This window comes from Herpailurus yagouaroundi, unplaced genomic scaffold (assembly GCF_014898765.1).
Source record: "Herpailurus yagouaroundi ecotype Mexico unplaced genomic scaffold, PumYag 188, whole genome shotgun sequence".
NCBI classification, from domain to species: domain Eukaryota; kingdom Metazoa; phylum Chordata; class Mammalia; order Carnivora; family Felidae; genus Herpailurus; species Herpailurus yagouaroundi.
Window position 1 is genome coordinate 33,593,904 of NW_024412419.1, and position 21,684 is coordinate 33,615,587.

The 21,684-nt window shown below is 39.7% G+C and overlaps 1 protein-coding gene and 1 long non-coding RNA gene across 4 annotated transcripts in view; one reads left to right on the forward strand and one right to left on the reverse strand.

The window, feature by feature from the left end:
• Positions 1–21,684, reverse strand: part of SLC8A1 (solute carrier family 8 member A1) — a 387,431-nt gene that overhangs the window by 331,810 nt on the left and 33,937 nt on the right. Inside the window, exon 2 of one of the 3 annotated variants that reach the window (XM_040496604.1) lies at positions 316–594. The exons of the other annotated variants lie outside the window; for them this stretch is intronic. The gene's annotated coding sequence lies outside the window, so the exon portion shown is untranslated. The remainder of the gene's footprint in view (positions 1–315; positions 595–21,684) is intronic. 3 annotated transcript variants of the gene reach the window in all.
• On the forward strand, positions 567–2,896 carry LOC121044379 (uncharacterized). The gene is made up of 3 exons (XR_005797275.1): positions 567–673; positions 2,287–2,412; positions 2,847–2,896. It is a non-coding gene; the product is annotated as an uncharacterized LOC121044379 (long non-coding RNA).

The following is a 21,684-nucleotide window of genomic DNA, read 5'->3' on the forward strand; positions in this document are numbered from 1 at the left end:
CGCTCACACGCGCGCTCGGCCCCGCCGCGGCCCGCCGGGCCCCGGCGCCCTCGGGGACCGCCGGGGGGAAGAGCCGGCGGGTTGGTGCCGCCCCGGGCGGGCGGGGAGCCCTCCCGGCCTCGGCCGCCTCCAAGGTTTCTCGGTTTGGTCCCGGCCCTCGGCCCCGCAGTGCGTTCCGGCCGCGCGCTAGCGCTCTCTCGGGCACCCAGCCCATCGATTACACGCGCAGACCGGCGCTGCAACTTTTCTTTCAAGCTTCCTCGCCTCTCCCCGCAAGGCAGAACCCTAACCCCGACTTGCCTGCCCATTTCTCACCTCTGAAATTGTTACTCCAGATGTATCTCTCTTCCTCCGCCTTCTATCCCTTGTGCTGAAGGAAGCTCTCGTTTAGCAAAGGGATGTGGGGTTTCATCAATGATTTTCTCTCACCCCCTCATTGTGTTTTTCCTACATGTAGACGTGCACAGCAGTACCGTGGCTAGAAGCTGCTGACACAAGCCGCTAAGGACATGGGGGTGAGGGGAGAGGTGGTCCCCAGCCAAGATCTCTGAAGGATTCTCCGTGTGGCTGTTTCTCTCAAAGATTGCAGCTCACCTGGGAATGAAGACCAAGAAGCTGTTTAACGTGAAAGCCGTGCAGCTTTTCAACTACAGAGAGGAGTAAGAGCTGAGCGGTAAGGTTGAGTTGAGAAAAATCTAATGCAGCAATCGACGAACCATTCATTGGCCTTTCCAAGAGAAGCATTATCATTGCCAATACATCACTTCGCCATAATTAATAAAGGAGCATTGCACCAGGCCCTTGCTCTCTTGACAGCTCATTCATCCTTACAAATCCTTAATGACTTGGCAGGATGAAAGGCTAGACCCACTGTGGAGTTCACAAACCTGGCCCCACATCAGACACACCTGGGAAGCTTGTTAAAAATGCAGATTTCAGCGTCCCATCTCCAGACTCTGATGTTGAAGTTCTCAAGAGAGACTCCAAGCTTGTGTGTTTAAAGCCCCCGTGGACATCCACCGCTGGTGTAGTCTGGGCGGTTGGGGATGGGGTGGGGTAAGGGGCAGCTGTATGGAGAAGGCAGAGGAAAAGAGCACCAGGGAGAAAGTTCAGTCCTTAGCAGGGTTCTCCCCGCTACTTACTGTCAGTTCTGTGGCAGCCAGGCCACGGGGGAAAGGAGAATCTGACTCTAGGAACCCCACAGCTTGAGTATGAGGCCAGTGGCTCTCAACCCTGCCTGCACTTCAGAATCTCCTGGGGAGCTTTTAAAACTCCCAGTGCTTAGGCCACACCCCAGACTGATTAACTTGGAATCTCTGGGGGGTAGGACCCAGGCAGCAGTATTTTTTTCCTTTTTCTTTCTTTCTTTCTTTCTTTCTTTCTTTCTTTCTTTTTTTTTTTTTTTTTTTTTTTTTTTTTTTTTTTTTTTTTTTTTTTAAGATTCCCCGGTTGATTCCTACAAGTAACCGAGGTTGAGAGCCACTGTTCCGGGCCACTAGCCCTCAACCTTGAATGTGCATTTGAATCTAACCTAGGGATTGCGGTTTCTTATGCAGGCCTAGGATCTGCATTTCTAGCAAACTTACCAGTGGTGTTGGTACCGCCTGAATGAGGACAGTGATTTAATTAACAAGGGTGTTCTGCATGGATCTAACAGTCAGGGGTGCACAGCTTCGCGGAGGAAACCAAGCTTCTTATCTCGTGTGTTCCCAGGAAGCATTCTCCCCAAGCAACATTGTCCTTGCCTTGCTAGAAGTTAAAATGTTCTTGACTCTCCACAGACTTTTTGTTAGACTGCACTGACTAGTGGGTGTAAACAGAATGACATGTGGGGAGACACAGAAGGTCACTACCTCTGTGTAAGAGTATGTCCTTAGCCAAAAATTACTTAGGGTACTGATTTCAAGGGAGTGTGAGAGGCAGACGTTTGGCTCACGCTCAATGAAAGGGACTTGGAGAGAAAAGCGGCTGCTTTCTAAATGACACAGAGCAAAGCATGTAACTAAAGACTCCACCCCCAGGAAACAGGAACAGGCTAACTGAAGGACACTTTTTTCCCCCAATCTAGTCTTTTTTTTCCCAATCTAGTCTGATAGTAGGTTAATTTGAATTTTGGGGAGAAAAAATCTACATTAAGGTCCTCTCTTTACCTAACGCCATTAAAAGGCAGCCTAGGACCCAGTGATTTGGCACCCTTTTTTGATTTGGCCCCATTTCTGAATACTAAATTTTTTTATTCTTCTTCTTCTTATTTTTTTTTTTTTTGCCTTTTATTTCTCATTAAAGGCATCTTTACAGGGGTTCCAGGGCCCGAAGGCAAATCAAACCTTTTGCTCCCTCCAAAATGTCATACATGACTGGATTTTTATTGCAAGAATTATCAAAGGCTACATCACTGGCACAAGGCTTAAGGTAAGGAAATTGAGTGGTTTCTGCAGGCTGTGGCTTTGGAAAGAACTATTGTATGTAGGAAGGTGGTGATTTACATTCCAATGCCAATAGTATTTCTTAATTGTAATCTTGAATATGGATTTCCATTCTTTTCATTGAGCTTGGTTAGGGATTGCTAATGTTATGTATCCAAAGCAGTGTGGTATGACTGTCTGGGGACTCCACAGGGAAATCACTAAGATTTGATATATTCTCACGATGGTTCTGATTTTCATGAACCAATTCCCTTCCAACCTTCAGGAGATCTTTTAGCAAACTTATTCTCAGACCAAGTATAAATGTGAATAGGCCCTATTTTTTCATCCAGTCTACAGAGCAATTGGACATATGATCAGGGCTACCAAAATTTGTTTTTTAATTTTTTTTTAACACGTATTTATTATTGAGAGACAGAGAGAGACAGAGCAGGAGCAAGGGAGGGGCTGAGAGACAGGGAGACACAGAATCGGAAGCAGGCTCCAGGCTCTGAGCTGTCAGCCTAACGCAGGGCTCGAACTCACAAACCGCGAGATCATGACCTGAGCCGATGTCGGATACTTAACCGACGGAGCCACCCAGGTGCCCCCAAAATTTGTTTTTAATGTTTAATATTTTACTAGAACCCTCAATAATCTTTCCTCATAAGGAAAACAAGTACATGAGTTGTATACAAGTACACAAGTATAAAAAAGTAAACAAATTGTAATATTTTTCATTTTTACTTTGAATCACTTAGGTCAGAGGTACCATTGTTGTTTTTCTAGTCTTGGGTCTTCTCCAGGGCATGAATTTGGAGCCAGTTGGAGCCAGTCATTCCCCGCCTCGTTTCCTACTGTGCTGGCCTTCACACTCAACTACCTGCTCATTCTTGGGCTTAGTCTGATACAGATTTCTACATAAGAAACAAATAGTATAGTCTCCCGAGCCTAATCAGCAAGCAGAGCTTAGCCTTGGCCACTCTCCCACATCTAGGAACTTCAGGTGGACCACTGGCAACATATGTGCTTTGGGTTTCCTTTGGAAACAGGGCTTTGAATCAGGGATGACTGCAGGGACTTTTTGTTGACTTCCAAGTGCTATCGTTCCTCCTCACTGAGATCTTGTTCCTGCAAGTAAACTTTTACTTCTCTGTTTTGTTTTGACTAGTTGAGCACCACCCTGTGAATTCCATCCAGTAAGTGGACCCTGCTGCTGGGTGGGAGCAACCTCCCCAGTAGACTCAAACTTATAACCCGTAATTCCTTCACTGGCAGATCGCCTACTTCCTCTGAACGGCTCACAGTGTTTGGATCAGGGACCTGCACTTCCACATTTGAGCAATTTATAGTCAAGGATTGGGCTTGGACCAAATCCTGACACTTTTGTTCTCCATTTCTGCACCTTATTACATTAAGGATATTACCTAGTCAGTGTCCCACAGTTTTACCAATGATAAGGTGACCAATGAGTAACTCCATGGCAGAATCATTAGCTAGAGCAATTAGTGGATCAGTAAAGAACAGAAACTGGTTAAGAGTTAAGGATTTGGGGTCAGAATATCTGGGTTTGAATCTCATCACTGGCTGTGTAGTCTTGCGGAAGTTCTTTATCCTCTCCAAGTCACAGTATCTTTGCCTGGAAAATCTAGATGGTAAAAATATCTTTAAAGGAGCCATAGGAAGGATGAAATGTATATAATATGCTTGACATAGTTCCTGATCGTAGTAATTATTTAATAAACGATGCCGATGTTATACTATTGTTGGTAAAGTTCCATAAAAATGATATTCATAAAGTAAGAAAAAAAGTGTCTATATAATTGGGTTCTACATAATCAGGCCATCTCATTATCAGTAATGATCACGCTATCATTTGCACTATCCAGAATTCTATACAATAAATAAATCCAGGAAGACGGATGCTCTACAGTAGAAGAGTACTTTCATTCACTGTAATGAAAGAAGCTGTTGTGTACTTTCCAATTTTGTCTCAAGTACAGAGTGTAGTTATATGTTGGATAAAAGGGGCACCACATTTGTTATATTGGTTTGACACGATTTCAAATCCACTTGTTTATGACAAAGACCAAAAAAAAAAAAAGTTGCTTTTAGAAGTAAAGTTGTTCTGATATAAGAATGAAGGAAATTGTGTCAGGATATCGTCATCTCATCTCTTCTCACCAATAAGAACTCAGCAGCTCAGCTGCTGAGGGCCCCCGTGAGGCTTCTGGATAAAAACACACAAAAAACAACTAAGGCAAATGGGCATTTAGACTATAAATACCGGAGAGTTTGTAAGGACTATCTGAGAGTGTTCAGTCTGGGCAAGGCGACTCCTTGCTCATCTAAAATAGCTCTCCAAAGACCTTGGGGCATTAGCTCCTGCCTTGGTAAAGGCGATTCTTACTGGCAGTGATGAAAGCCATCCAGCAGCCCTTGCAAAGATCATCTTGCCCATCAACACCAGAACTACTGTTCCCTAGCAGCGTGGTCTAGCAACAGGGAACTTTTACTTTTGCATTGACAGCTGGACCTCAGCTCGCAGTGGGCTAACCCATCTCTCCCAAGTGCCAACTCCTATAAAGGTACAACTGAAGTGAATGTGGACTTTATTCCTTTCCTTTCCTCTTGCCTGGAACAATAGTGTGGTTAATCAATCATCGATTTGGAGTGTATTATTTCTTCATCGGAGGCATGTTATTCTTTATTAAGAGGCATCCTGTATGCTATTGACTTGTGACATTCCCGCAGTGAATCTGCTTCAAAGAAATATCTGGCGAAACAAACTCTGTCTCTGGGCGCTAATTTGCTTTCCAAAACAAAACCACATTCTTACTGGATCACAGTATTTCTTTTCCTTTAGGTCTGGGTATTAACTTGATCCCATCTCTGTGATAATCTGAGGGTATGATTTCCAATAGAGTCATTTTATTTTTTTTAATTTTTTTCAATGTTTATTTATTTTCGAGACAGAGCAAGACAGAGCATGAACGGGGGAGGGGCCGAGAGAGAGGGAGACACAGAATCGGAAGCAGGCTCCAGGCTCTGAGCCATCAGCCCAGAGCCTGACGCAGGGCTCGAACTCACAGACCGCGAGATCATGACCTGAGCTGAAGTCGGACGCTCAACCGACTGAGCCACCCATGTGCCCCTCCAATAGAGTCATTTTAAACAAATTCCACTACAATGAAAATTTTGCTTATCACATCAATTTTATTAACAGATGAACTTAACCTGCAGGACATAAACTTCTTCACTAAGTTTGCACAAACGTTCCTCAGTGTTGATTCAAGGACTCTCTACCAACAGAGATTCAAGATCAAAGCCTCCAGGGTACTCTGTACCAGCAAGCTGTTCCTCGCAATCTCATCAATCCAGTTCCAAAGCAATGTCCCTGCGAGATCACACTTCAGCTTTTTTCAGTAAATCTCTTTTCTAAAGCATCATCTATGACATATAGCTCCCTTACTGCATCTTCGATTGCTGGCCACTGATCAGAATATTCTGAGAACCACCAATGTTTTAGCAGTTACCAAAGTGTCCAGACAGTAGCCCTTGAAAATGGTGACAGCAAAGACACCTAAGAAGGACATAGACTGAACTTACGGATGTCTTCATCCGTGGTTTTTAAGATGCCGATTCTGCTACCACCAGAAGTATCTGGAAATAATGAAACTATATGCCTTTGTCTCTAAAAATTCAGAATCTTTTCTAGTGTGGCCTAGAGTCTAGCAATCATGAGCAAGAAAAGTTCCAAAGCTACATTCTATTTTTCTTTTCTTTTAAAATCTTATGCTGTCACTCAAAAAGCTTAACCGTCTTTGGATTTGCTTAACGTTTTTTGAGAGTGTATACCAAAATAAATGTCATTTGTGTAGCTATTGAAATCATTTGCCATATACAACCTAACTTGTGTTTACAGAATCCTTAGGAACCAATGAGGGAGTTATGATTACCCTCATTTTACAGACTGAGATAGTTCAAACAGATTTACCCAACCCCGGCTACGCGTAAGTATCCATTAAGTATACTTAAGCCCAGACCCACTCTTGGAGTTTCTGTTCTCATTGGTTGGAAGTGGAATATAGGCCCTGGAAATGTTTTCAGTTCCTGAGTGGTTCTAAGTTTCAGCCAGAGCTGAGAACCACTGGCCTAAGATCAAATAGGTAATTAGTGGTAAGGACAAGTGAAACAAAAAAATCCCTTTACATCTGCCACAATGCTGCTTGTAGTCTGCTATTCCATCAAACATTGGTATTTAACAGAATATAAAAATAAGGACTCTTCTTGGAAACTTAAGAGAGCATGCAAATGTTTGAGGGCCTTTTACATCTCTAAGGGGCATAAGTGAGTTTTGTAATTGACCTGACAAAAATATACAAGCAGATTAGAAGAGATGATCAAGAAAACTGAGTCCATTGGCTGCGTGGCCTCTTTCTGTTTTGTTGAACACTCAATCCCCAGCATGTAGAACAGTTTGGGTATATGGTAGATGAATTAATAAAGCACATATTGTCCCCTGGAAAGGACTGGCCTGTGTGGACAGAAGATGGGTTTTGGTTCTAGGGTAAAGTAAACTCTTTGGCCCCTGTCCAGTGCAAATTGCAACTCAATAGCAATCCTCTCCTTGTAGCTATAGTGCAGGCCCTGGTTAGCAACTGACATGTCACCATATCCACACCCACAGTCCTGCCTGGCCACCTGCTCTGTGATGACAGACAGATTGTCTGTGACATTGCAGGAGGCCAGACCACACAGAGATGGCAATCTGACCAAGCCTCAGGCGTGCGCCTGTAAACTGACCCTTTGTCAATTATCTCAGGAATTACTTATAAGCTCATTTGGCCCACTTTGTAAGAATGTCAGAGAATCTCTTATTTCCTGTTAAGAGAGGCTCTTTAGGCATACAATTTATGGATATGTGCTTGTTTTTTCATATATTATTTTTCAAGAATCAAGGAATCTGTGAATTCTCTGATATGTTCAGAGTCAGTCATCAAGCAACTCTTACTAAAGGCAAAAAGTGAGGCGGGGCAGAGACAAATAAAATGCAGTTAAGAATAGTCATGTTAATTCATTATTTCATTCATTCCTTTATGTGTTCATTCAACAACTATTGATGAAAGCCTACTCTGAGCCAGGCACCATCCCAGATCTGAGATACAATGGAGAAAACATCTGTTAACTTTCCCATCCTGGGGGGACTGACATACTACTACAAAAAGAAGAGGCGGGAGGCCACATAAACAAATGGACACATAATAGGGTATCAGATGGATATACTGCTATGGAGGAAATGAAGCAAGGCAGTCAAGATCGTGACTTCAGGAAGCAAGCACTAGTTTAGGTGGTCAGTTTCGCAGACACCTCAATGAAGTTGGAATTTCCTATTGACCATGCGATTCCTTTTTTTGAGAGTCCCAAACAGACGAATTGATAGAGTACAGTGTTTTGTTCGCTTGATCATTTGAGTTGATCTGCCTTGAGCTGAGGCTCTTTTAGAAATTCCCACCTCAGAGTAGCTGGGCATTATCAGGCCAAGTTGCAGAGGCACAGACATGTGGTTTGCACCTGTGCGTTCAGGTGCATATTCGTCTGAAGTAAATCCAAGAGTTGTTCCAGAAAGACAGCTCCCAGAGGTTGCACATAAAATGCCTGTATTTCTTCTAAGGCAGAGCTGCTGCAAGAATTCTGAGTGTCCCTTCGGTTTTTATTTAAAGGATGGTGACTTCATACAACTGGATGGCAAACTTTACATAAGAGAGCTGTCAGACCTCTGATCACAAAGTCAACAGCACTGGTGAGGAGGGAAGGGAATAACATATGTGTCGTTACCGATGGTTCTAGTGCTTCCTCCCATGAGCTTGTCACACCTCCTGTATCCTTCTTTCTACATTCTTATCTGAGATCACAAAATACATATAGCACACACACACACACACACACACACACATATTGAGCTCACACACACAACACTCTTACACAAACGCACACGTTTACAAGCACAAATCTGAACTGTGGCTAAATATCTAATTATTGGTAAATCATCATCTGCGAATTTGCAAAAACACATGAAAATAATAGCTGACTTCTAATTTTTTTCTGACTTTATTTAACCTTAATTGTCTTCAATTGGCCAGATCTTAAATACTGAGTTTCACATCTACTTAGCAGCTCATAGGCTAACACAGAGTACGACCCATGTACTGCCCTCTTTCAAAATGAATGATGATAGATTTGAGGCCTAAAAAAGAGACTTGATTTATGTATCTTACAGATCTTAAGAGACATTTGGTTTTTGTCTTCCTGTTTCTTATGTCAAAAAAAAATCTCTGCATCTAGAAATTGCTCAAAGAAAACCAGATTTGATATGGAAATTATTCACAGCAAAATGCCAACCTAACTCAAAATAGATGATCAATACATATGTGTTGAATAAATGATGCAAATTAATGGAGCATGCCTTATTATAGGGCAATCATGTAAAGAAACTTTGCAGATTTACTGGCGGAATTTGTAAATCATTCGGGCAGCAAATAGTAAGTGACTACTCCATTCAGTGCCATGAACTAAGTCCTGTGGGAGTTAAAAACATGAATTAGATACCTCTAGGAATTTAACTCCACAGTGAGAATCAGACTCTGAAAATTTTTGAGCACATGAGGGCTAGAGCCAGAGAAGCACTTCCTAAAGGTACATCTTGAGGAGGATATGAAATGTGTCAAAGTGAACATGGTCAAGGATAAAGAGACCAGTAAGGAGATGATCGCAGTCATTTCACAGTAGGCCCCAACCAGTACGGGGACTCTAAGCGATGACTGGAAAACAAAGGAAGAATATGTTTCTCTTTCTCCTTGGCTCAGAACTTCAGCAGAGTCTCATTACTACTGCTCCTTCCCCAGCCCAGTATTTTTTTAAATCACTGAGTTTTCACTTTCAGAGGAAGCCTTCTGGATAGTTCCAATTGGAACACATATGATTTCTGTAAGGCTGTTAGTATTCTAGGAAACAAGTCTCCTTTAAGTGTGTATACTAAAGGGGTGGGGGTGGGGGGTCATCTGGCCCAACAGGCAAGGAGAGTATTTCATCCCTGGGATGGTGCATGGTGATAATAAAGAGTAGACAACCCTCAGTTAGTTTTATTATTATTTTTAAATTCTCCACAAACAATGAGTCCCCTATTTTTTGCACCTTAGTGTTACTGTTCCCACTGCCTGACCCCCTTGATGAGGATTGCTGCCTTTTTTTAATAGGATATGGGAAACTGAGAGTATCTGGTCTTCTTTCTATGACTTATATCTGACTTGTAAGTAGAGAGCAGGTGAAAAGATCCTAACCCCCTCACCCCACCCTTACAGCCACTCCACTAGTAAATTGTCAGACATTTACATCTACTGTGTGGGAAAGCCAAATGGAGCCAAGTTTGACAAAGTATGGCCTTTATAAAGAGCCTCTTACTTCCCCTTAACTAAAACTACTTTTAATATTATTTTAGAAATATATAGAATAGATGAAGAAACTCTGAATGTAGTCATAACATTTAATCAAATATTTTTTGTCTTTTGATCACACACACACACTCACTCACTCACTCAGAAGAACACTGTTTTGCTGAAAGCAGTCTTATTTGTTGGATAAAAGATTCCGGAAGAACCAATTAGCTTGATTTTTCATATGTGTCTCTGACATCTCTTGTGACACAGCCTTATTCTGACACAAATTAAAAAGCTATACATTTGTCATTAGGAAAAATCTAGTGTTAATTGATCACTAACAATACTTGGCATTGTAAGATATATTTTTAAAAGGGAAAGCATGTATTAGATGTTTAGATCTTCATCCTTTTGTTTTAAAGTGAAATGTTATTATGCATCCCAATGTTTATAGCAGCACTATCCACAATAGCCAAAGTATGGAAAGAGCCCAAATGTCCATCGATGGATGAATGGATAAAGAAGATGTGGTATATACACACATACACACACACACACACACACACACACACACACACACACACACACAAAATGGAGTATTACTCGCCAATCAAAAAGAATGAAATCTTGCCATTTGCAACTACATGGATGGAACTGGAGGGTATTGTGCTAAGCAAAATTAGTCAGTCAGAGAAAGACAAGTATCATATGACTTCACTCATATGAGGACTTTAAGAGACAAAACATATGAAAATAAGGGAAGGGAAACAAAAATAATATAAAAACAGGGAGGGGGACAAAACAGAAGAGACTCTTAAATATGGAGAACAAACAGAGGGTCGCTGGAGGGGTTGTGGGAAAGGGGAAGGGCTAAATGGGTAAGGGGCATTAGGGAATCTACTCCTGAAATCATTGTTGCACTATATGCTAACTAATTTGGATGTAAATTAAAACAATAAAATGAAGAAAATAATAAAATAAAATAAAGTGAAATTTTATTTATTTTATTCAAAAAATTTAAGACATTTGATTTTTTTAATGTTTATTTACTTTGAGAGAGAGAGAGAGCAGGAGAGGGGGGAGAGAGAGAGAGAGAGAGAGAGAGAGAGAGAGAGAACCCTAAGCAGTCTCCACGCTGTCAGCACAGAGCCCTACACAGGGCTCAAATTCATGAACTGTAAGATCATGACCTGGGCTGAAATCAAGAGTCAGACACTTAACTGAGTGAGTCACTCATGCGCCCCTAATACATTTGATTATAAATTAAAATTAAGTTTTAATAAACTTATTTAAATAAAAGTGCATTAATAAAGGAAACTTTTTTTTTCCTTTTTCTGTGAGAGAAAGAATCTTATGGTCAGAACAGATGTGAGCTTGAATTTTGTGGAAATGGGCTTGAAATTTGGTAGTTACCTGCTAGCAATACAATCACAGATAAAAATCATTTATTCATGCAATCATTTATTGAGTTTTTAAAAGTAACTCTTAAGAAAGAGACCATGTGAGACATAAGGAATTATCGAGAACACATGAGAAAATTGGGCTTTCATACTGAAGAAGAAAAGAGACATTAACCAAATTGCCCAATTTTCTACTACAGGAAGATGACCATTTTTAGAAGAGTCTGTTCTTTTTATATCTTCCATAAATGCTTTCCCAAATTACCCTCTTACACCTATAGATAAGAAGAAATATTGATAGCCGAAGTGAACAAATTAATTCTGGTTCAATTCTGAAATTGACAATGCATTTCATAACTAAAAGATTCCTATATTTCCACCTGTTTACTTGAAGTTAAAATTTCTGCATTGTAGTATATATACAAATAAGCAATTATGCACATTGTGTTATGTACTCTGTCAGGAGTTGTGGGAGGACAGTACTCAAAAAGTTCCTCCTCTTTGAGTAATGAGAGGAGGCTCCCAAAGGAATTGTTTTAGAGACTGTAAGAAGCAGAGACTGATACCTGATTTCCCAGTCTTGTCTCCAATTTGCTTTTGAATTATAAAGTCCTGGGGTGATGAAAAGACCACCAAGGAGAAACGGGGTGTGGTGGTCTCAGAAGTGGGGCTGCAGCATGGAGATGAGATAGGGCTGTAGACCCAAAACAATAATCCAATCACACAGAAGTTGTTCCGTGCCTGGAAAAGATGCTGACGAAAGGGTTCCTCCCCAGTGGGAACAGTTAGGGACTTTACCTGACCACACGAAGCATATAACCAATGGGATGGGTCAGCAGTAGGATCCAACATGAAGGAGTTGCAACCTTGCCCCAAGAAGTGTTCCCCCTCCTGCATCCCTGCTGGAATAGTACAGGAATGTAGAAGAAAGAGGGTGAGCAGAAGGTAGACAATATCCCTTCCTCCCCAAGTCTTTAGAGCAGTGGTTCTCAGTTGGGGTGGTAGGGCTCCTTAGGGGCAATTTGGAAATTCTTGGGGGTGTTTTGTTGTCACGATAACATGGAAGTTGCTATAGACATTTAGTGGGCCAGGGTCAGAGAGGCAACGCATATTGCAATGTGTGAGCCAGTTCCATACAGTGAATAATTGTTCTTCATTTCATAGAACTTTCATATGTTCTATAGGACACTCATATAGGTGAAGAAACTTACTATCAGAGCCTAGAACCTAATTCTCATTTTTGTAGGAGTAAATATTTTTTGCATGTTTTGACTTAACGCTGATTTTTCCAAGAATGTAACAACTGTGTGTATTGAGGAAAGATTGTACTTTGTTTTATTTGAAAATTAACAAGAGCTGTCCACAAGTTTGGAAAATCACTTCATTGATGGCAATGTTGCTTGTTAACCAACGTTTGTAGCTGTTGCCCTCAGGGTAGTTCTACATAATGGGACAAGCATCTGACTGCTCCAACAGATCTTTTGGAATGGTGATACCTGAGTTTTATAAATTGAACAGCATATTAGCTCATTTTTAGAATATTGGCATTTATTCCCCTTTTATGGTATAATTAGAACATTTTACAAAATTGTTAAAAATTATACATGGAATAGGTTATGTTATCCATTAATTTTATTTCAGAATCATGAAGAGCTTGCGACAGCATATTTGTTGTAGGCGAGGGAAGTTGGATGTGAAGGAATTGATAACCTCTCTAAGTTTGTAACTGTCTAATACTTGCAAATGTAGTCTGAAGTGTCAAGGACAGGAATTGGGGGAGAAATCTGCATCAATTATGAGCTTGAAATTTAATGATACATGTGAATGAGTCAATTACAATAATGAGGCTCGCTCAATAACTCAAATTGACCAAAAATTTTCTGCATTGGTGTGCCTTTTAGGGAACCACTGCTGGAGAGGAGTTCCACCAGAGAACTCCACTGGAGACGATCATTCCAAAATGACTTAAGGACCTTCCCTGTAGCTTTTATATTCCAACTGGATGATCACATACTGGAAAGGTGGAAAGAATGTGTAGTTACAGTTTTGCTACTAACTAGTCGCTGCCAACCTTGTCTTTTTTCGTCTCTTCTACAGAACGATGATTTGCTAACTTTTGCTTCTTCATTAAAGGTCACAACAGCCCTGAGCTTTGCATCTCTTGCAAACCGAGAATTCAAATAAATTTTCTGTCTCTTTCAATATGATTCTGAGAATCATAAAGTGCAAGAAGCATAAATTGTTTGCAATGACAGGAACTGTGATTCTGTACCTTCTTACATTCCAAGATACTCAGACCCATAGCTCATGTTGATTGCTTGTCCTTCTCCCAAACCCAACCCAAGGAGCATAGATGCTAGAAAGTTTCACTTGGTCTTTCCACTTCCAATGGATGATGCCAATTTCTTTATTCACATACATGATGTACCTGAAAAAAACCTATTTATGATTACTTAACATCAGTAACTCATTCTAAATGGCCCAAGAGGGCACTAAATATAGGAGTGTCTAGATGTTGAGATGAGTTAATCATATATTCGTCTATATAGGAACAGGTGCTCTAAAAACAAAATATACAGAGAAAGAAAGAAGCTGGGTACGTGCTTTAAAAGATGGATTAATTTGAGAGTGAAATCCCACCAGGAGGGAATAGTTAATTAAATCCTCTGAAAAGAATGGAATGGAGCCCCAAGGCTGGCTGGAGTCTAAACTGATAGAACACAGTGTTTATCATGCCCCTTAGGGTTTGTATCTGACCCTTGGGAAGGTTGTTCAGCTTCAATTTTTTTCTGTCCAAAGATTTCACTGTTAAGCCCCAGTTACCCATCTTGAAAATGTCTCCTACTGCCCAGAGATGAGACAGGGGTAGGGACTGATGTAAACCCAACGCCACTAAGAGGACAGCTCAACGTAAAAGGATCTGCTTTATAGAGCATGGCCCATAGATCACACAACAGCACTGCCCTCCTTAACAAGGGTCAGCATCCTGATGGTTCAAGTTGCTTCTGATGAGGGATGATGGTGCTATTAATTGTTTAAGTATTATAGAAGAAGGAAAAACTCTAAACTGTTCCATTCACTTCTCTAAATTCTCTTTTTCCTCTCAAAAACACTGCTAGCTACAATTTTTGTCTCCCTTTGTTTCTTCTATAGAACGCTGACTCGCTACTTACTACTTTTTGCTTCTTCATTAAAGGTCATGTGATGTCTCTTTGCATTTGACATTCACATAAACAACTTATGTCCTTTTGTTCCCTCCAGAATGCTATTTTCTTTCATTAAGTCCTTATTAATTTCCACTTTTTCCCCCCAAAAACAATAGTGGTTTCCTTTGATCCTTTGGAATTTACTATGTGTTCACCATCTTTTTCTACCACATTCATGATACTACATTTTTATGGCTATCACCTCGTAATCTTCACAAAGTAATTTGCAATAACAACATTGAAGATTTTTTCAGGTATTATCATATTCCTGTGCAAAAATGAATTATTATTAACTGTGTCTATAACGTTAAGCAAACTAGTTCAGGATCCTAGATCTCAGGTTGAATGTATACAAAATGGGTATTGAACTGATTTCTGTCTCTTTCCTCCATTAAACCATTGAGATTTCATGATATAAAGTCTCAGCATTCACTTTAGGTTTCAAAGCTCATGTTCCATCATTTAGTCTACGTCATATGTCACAAGAGAGGTGATGTGGATTTATCAGCATCCTCCTCCATATTCGGAAATTCCCTTATCTTGTTCAAAACACTGTCATTCACTTTTTCTGGAAAGATAACTTTGAGACAATACTGACTGTAGTGGTGTTTACTTACTTAAAAATTAGTGGCGTTTGTGTATTTTTTACTGTTTATTGCTATTGCTTTTTACAGAAAAAAAATGTTCTTTCCTGTCCATCTAAACAATAATTTTTCAAGTCAACAATCACTCAATTGTTTTGATGAGGAAGACTTTTCATGTCTTTCCATGTGGTTCCCAGCATCGCCCATTAAGTTTAAGTAAGCTCCTCATGAAAGCAAAAGAATTTTTAGATTATCATAATTTTCTATCTTTATTGTAATTTCTCTTAATTAAAAGTAGATTTTCTTTTCTGCACTTTGTGTCTAACTCGGTGTGCAGAAATTCTTTGTACATAATAAGCTGCCTTTAAATACATCCCTCACCCTTTATCATAGTAAATTTCAAACATAAGTAAAAGAAGAAGGAGAAGTAGAGCTAGTCCCCAAGTACCTACTTTCTGCTTCGCCAGTTAACAACAAATTGTTGAGTCTGTGGCATCTAGATGTCTCCTCTAGTTGATATTGTTGATATCAACTAGTTGATATTTGTTGATTTGTGTTGATATTTCAAAGTCACTCCTAGATATTACATTATTTTCATCAGTAAATACTTCAATGTATATTTCTAAAAGAGGACTCTTTTTCATAACTGCAACAACATTGCCACACTTAAGAAATCGACAATAATCATTTAATTCCATCAGATATCCCGTGAAGAAATGTCTCTGATTCTCTCATTAAACAATATGTTTGCCATTAGTTTGTGAGAATAGTGATCCAAATAACGTTAAAACATTACATACGTATGAAGTGTCTTTAAGAACCTCTTTACCTATAAATCCCTCCTCTCTTTATTTTTGCAGTTGAATGTTCTAAGACATCAAGTCCTTTGTTCTGTCAAGTTTCACACATTCTGGAATTTGCTGAACACATTACTATGATATCTTTTAATGGACTTCTGTCTTCTATCTTTTCTATAAATTTCATTGCTTATCTGGCATGACTGTGTGATAGGGAGTCTTGTGTATATACCTCACATTTTGTCATATCAAGAAGTAAATAATGTCTGGTTGCCCTCTTTCTGTGTTGTTAAACTTATTAGTGTGTTCAGGTATCCTTGGTTTGATTCATCTATCATAAAGTTCCCATCTCGGGGCGCCTGGGTGGCGCAGTCGGTTAAGCGTCCGACTTCAGCCAGGTCACGATCTCGCGGTCCGTGAGTTCGAGCCCCGTGTCGGGCTCTGGGCTGATGGCTCAGAGCCTGGAGCCTGTTTCCGATTCTGTGTCTCCCTCTCTCTCTGACCCTCCCCCGTTCATGCTCTGTCTCTCTCTGTCCCAAAAATAAATAAATGTTGAAAAAAAATTAAAAAAAAAAAGTTCCCATCTAGTGTTTTCAGCAACCATTGATGATTATTGCCAGATCCTTTATTTCATTGGAGATTTAAAATTAGACATATTCTGTAATTACTTCATAATTTACTAATTGGAATTCTTAAAAGCAGAACTTTCTCTTGAAAGGGAGCAGAATTTGCCACCCCAAGTATGTCTCTTTGGTATATGGATTATTTTAGAGTTATTATTTTTTAGAAATTTTTGTTTTGTTTTGTTTGTTTAAGTGTGTTTGTTTGTTTTTGCACGCGAAAGATTGAGAGTGTGTGCACACAAGCAGGAGAGGCAGAGAAGCAGAGACAGAGAGAGAGAGAGAAGCCCAAGCAGGCTCTGCACTGTCAGCTTTGGTTTTGTTTTTGTGTTTCTTTTTTTAGGTTTATTCATTTATTTCTTTTTGAAAGAGAGAGAGAGAGAGAGAATGAGAGAGCATTCTGGCGAGCAAGGGAGGAGAAGAGGGGGAGGAACAGAGAGAGAATCCCAAGCAGGGTCCATGCCATCAGCACAAGCCCAACATGGGGCTTGAACTTGCCAACCGTGAGATCATGACCTGAGCCCAAACCAAGAGTCAGACGCTTCACAGACTGAGACACTCAGGTGCCCTTAGAGTTATTATTTTTAAGAAGCAGACAACACAGGAGAAAACTGAATAGAAGCTACCATTTTGTGAGAAACATTTACTTTTACAGGGAAATCTCCTTCTCTGTACCAGAAGGAGGATGACCAACTTTCTAGAAATTCTTATCAATGGAGAAGCCATGTATTTAAATCTCAATAACAACCATATACTTGATTTCTGTGCTTTTCTTGATAGCCTTTCATAACTGGACACCCTCAACCCCAACATTTTTCTTTTTTTTCTTCATCTGCAGATGGCATTTAAGGTGATGGTTTGGGCCATTTTAGGAGTTATTCAGTTTTCCTGCATATCTTCCAACATTTATACAAGAGGTATACACGCTACTAAACTTCTGTTTATTTTTCTCCTGTCATTCTGTCTTTTATTACAGGGGGTCTCCGCCAAGAACCTAGAGAAGCACAGGGAAAATTATTTCTCTTCCTCTACTCTCATCAACTGTTAGGTTACCCTGAAGTTCGATTTGAAGAGTGTTTTAATACTTTCAGTAATCCTACTTATGCACACTCTTTCCCTATTTTCTCCTATTTGGCTTAATCCACTTTTTAATGTATCCCCCCCCTTAAAACAGCATTTAATTAAAAACTGAAAAACAGCATTATTTCAGTTAAGTCTCCATACTTTATAGAGACTTAAACATTTCCTGTTATGTTTAAATCCAGGCAGTTTTTCTAGAGGGCAATCTGGCAAACTTTTTATTTTTAATGCGCACGCCTTTAGTCAGAGTAATTCTGCATCAAGTAACCTAGCCAAAGAAAATAATTGAAAAGTATGCACAGATATAAATGCACACAAATTCAACACAGCATTGTTTATAATAGTTAAAAATTATTGCAAACAATCTAAATGTCTAGCAATAGGCTATCTAGCACATTGTGGTAATCATGAGCAACCACTGAAAATGGAATTATAGATCCATGTTGACATGAACAGAATGATCTATAGATCAATATAAGATACAGATCTATACTGACACAAACATATATTGTGTTAAAAGCAGGTTACAAAAAATATCATGTATAGCTAGATGCTATAATTATAAAAGGAATAAATTCATGAGAATAGATACAGATATACAGCTATATGCATAGAAAAATTCAGAAAGCTTATCCCTTCAAATGTTACTTATATAGATTTCTGGACAGTGGCACTGAAGTAATTTTCTCTTTCTACTTTACTTACTTTCATAGATACATGCCTTTTTTTTCACAATTAACAATGAAAATAAACCAAATTTTTATTTATTTTTTTATGATTAAAGAAGACTTTTCAATCAATAATAAAAAAATGTCTTTAATTGCAAAGAACCCAATAAATCAATTTTCAATTTGTAAATAAAGAAGATCCTTGTTCACTGTCACTTGAGCCTAACACACACCACTCTTTCTTCTTCCCTTAAATGTCATGGTGCAGATTACAGTTAAATAGTTTTGCTAGTGCTATGATTTCCACCTTCCAACTTTTAAAATTTTATGTCTATGCTTGATGCTTCTTCTTATCACCTGTGAAATTGCTGACTTTATACTAAACAGGGCTGCTGGAACCTTTACACTGAAGGCTAAGTTTCTCAAAAAGAAGCCTTTGCCATTGCTAATGTTCCGTGGTCCGTGGAGACTCTGTGCATATTACGCTCTTAAATTTTTAGTCTCACTTTGTGGTATAAGTATCGATAACCTCACTTGACAGAGGAGAGGAAAGGCCATGTTCACACAGCTAATAAACTCCTAAGCTGGGAATCGGATCCAGGATTTTTGACTCTAAAGTCCATTCCTTGCCCTCTTGACCACCGTATCCCCTATTGGTCTCATTCACCTCTTTCCTACCTTGAAAGTCTCATCTGACAAGTCTTAACCACACAGAGAAGAGCTTACTTAATTCTCTGCCACCACATTTGTTGGGATAGATTACCTTATCCATCAATGTCTAACCCCTCATCACTAGCACAACATTCGCTCCTGTGAAAGAGGGACATACTACTTCTTTCACCACCCTATGTACTGAAACAGTCATAAATTGCGAGCCAAGCACACTGAATTGTTATTGCTGCCTAGACATAATGTTTTTCCATCAGTCAGATAGAGGAAGCACACCCTTCATTCAAGTAAGAAGTAACCAACTTCAGACATCTGTCTGGAAATACCCTACTCATATACCCCGTGGCAAGAAAGTTGACAGGAAATCTGAAATGATTACTCCAATTGCAATGAGCTGAAACAGGTTGTTTAAAATTACAACCAGTGCAAATATCAGATAACTGGCAAGAGAGGGCAAGATTCACATTTCAATAAAAATTTCTAAGGCAGAAACTTTAATATGCATGTTTCTATATCACATGGGCAAATCTTAAAAAAATTAAGAAGTTTTAAAAGATATGTATCCATCTATGATGCGTCACCTGAGGAATGAAAGGGGCAGGGCATCAACTATGTAGGATAGAGCACTCTTCCGGCTGAGGGGAGGAATGTAGTGAGAAGGACAATGGACAAACTTGACCTATGTCTAAGCCAGGGGGATCAGGTGGGCGTGAAAACAGAGGAATCGAAGATGTATAGAGAGCCAAGTGCTGTCAACAGTGACCTAACCTGCATGTGATAAAGCAATGTCCGTTTGCATGACAGTCTTGCAGTAAACTTACCCTTGCATGTTGTGAAGTAAAAAAAAAAAAACAAACCCTAAGACCTTGAATTGGAAGATCTAGATTCCAGCTTGACAACATGTATCACTCAAATTAATCTTTAATCTCTGTGAGTTACTCCTTTTATAAAATGGAAATGAAGCATTTCATCCCCGCCCCCAACCCACGGAGTCACTGAGATTGAATGAGAAAACACTAGGCATAGCATAAAGCATCATGTTAATGCAAGGCTGAGATTTTAGAATTATTTGCCAACTACCCGATCCTAACTGTGTTCTTGCCTGTTTCAGAGATGCATCGTCCGTCAACAAATGTTTTCTGAGAGCCTACTTATGTACCAGGCCTGTTCGAGGTGCTGCCCGTACAGCACAATAAAACTGACTGCCCTTCTGGAGTTTACATAGCCAATCAGTGGAGACCAAAATTATAGACTACCAGATTTGTGAGGGCCATTAATGCATCCAACTCAACAGACATTCCTGAGCACCTCCATGGGTCAAGCACAGCGATGGAATGGAATGTATACACCATCTGTTGTAGAGCTTATGGCTTAGAAGCCTGGCGTTGGCCAAGTTTAAGGTGAACCATAATACAGCATCGTACAGCTAAGATAATGCAGCGGAGACACACAACCCCTGTTTAGGAGTCAGGAGCGCATCCCGAGGGAAGCAGTGCACATGGCAGAAGACAGAATAGAGAAGAGAGCTAGTGACAACTTTCCCATGCTACCCTGCAGTTTTGAGTACAGTGTTCCTGGCTGCGTGCATCCAAGGAAGAGACCTGAGACACAGAGGATCTAGAAATTGTTAACACATGGTACATGATGAAAACAACCCCTGATGATATCTATCTTGGAATATTAAAGACTTAAAGATAATAAATATCTTATTATAAATAAAATAAGCTTATTTGGTGTGATTCTTAATATAAGATTTCAGTTTAATGGCCAAATATAAATCTTCCTAAAATCCCCATTCCCATTTCTTCTGTTTTTCTGGAAATACCCTTCCTTCACTCTTTAAGCAACTCACATTGCCGCTCCTCCACTCCAATATTCCTTATCCTCTTCCCTGCTTTTCTTTTCTCCATAGCACTTAACACCTTCCTACATGTATCTATTTGACTAATTAATTATTAATCTGCCTTGTCTCAAAATAATATGTCATGTGAAGACAGAGGCTTTATATGTTTTGCTTATAGCTATATTTGAAGTTCCTAGATAAATGTCTGCCCTATAAATATTTGTTGAATAGATGAAGGAGACACGTCCAGAATATGAAATGCCACATAGAACATTTTATTTCTATTGTAGCCAATTGAAGGTGATGGCATTATTTCTTTGAGTATTAATGCAGTGGGTAAAGAGTATAATCATATAGACCTACGATTTTTTTTTTCTGATAGAAAAATATATTTTTCCTTTTATGCTTCCAGTGGTAAGGAACTCATTACCTCAGGCAAGGTGGATAGACAACTCTGATCTCTCCTTTTTCTTCTTACATTAAATCAAATTCTGCCACTTTGTAAACTGTCCTTAGTGATATTAATTTCAATATAAATTGATATTCAATATAGAGGTAGACAAAAATCGGTTTAGGATTGAAAACATGCCTACAAGTTATAGTACTAATAAAAAAATAACTTTCATGATCTAAGGCATTCCATTTAAGATTAGTCCCACTGTTCTCCCTTCTGCAGTGCAAATGATGAGACTGGCTGTCTCTCAGTAGGTTGTCTTCTTGCAAGGCTGGTTTTCACGGATCCCATTATCCTTGATCAGGACAATTGCCCTCTAGCTATATGATTTTAACTATGGCATCCTGGCTTGGGAAGCAATGTTATCAGATGATGTTTTTAAATTTTTTTAATGTTTATTTATTCTTGATAGAGAGGGAGAGACCGAGCATGAGCAGGGAAGAGGCAGAGAGACAGAGGGAGACACAGAATCGGAAGCAGGCTCCAGGCTCTGAGTTGTCAGCACAGTGCCTGATGCAGGGC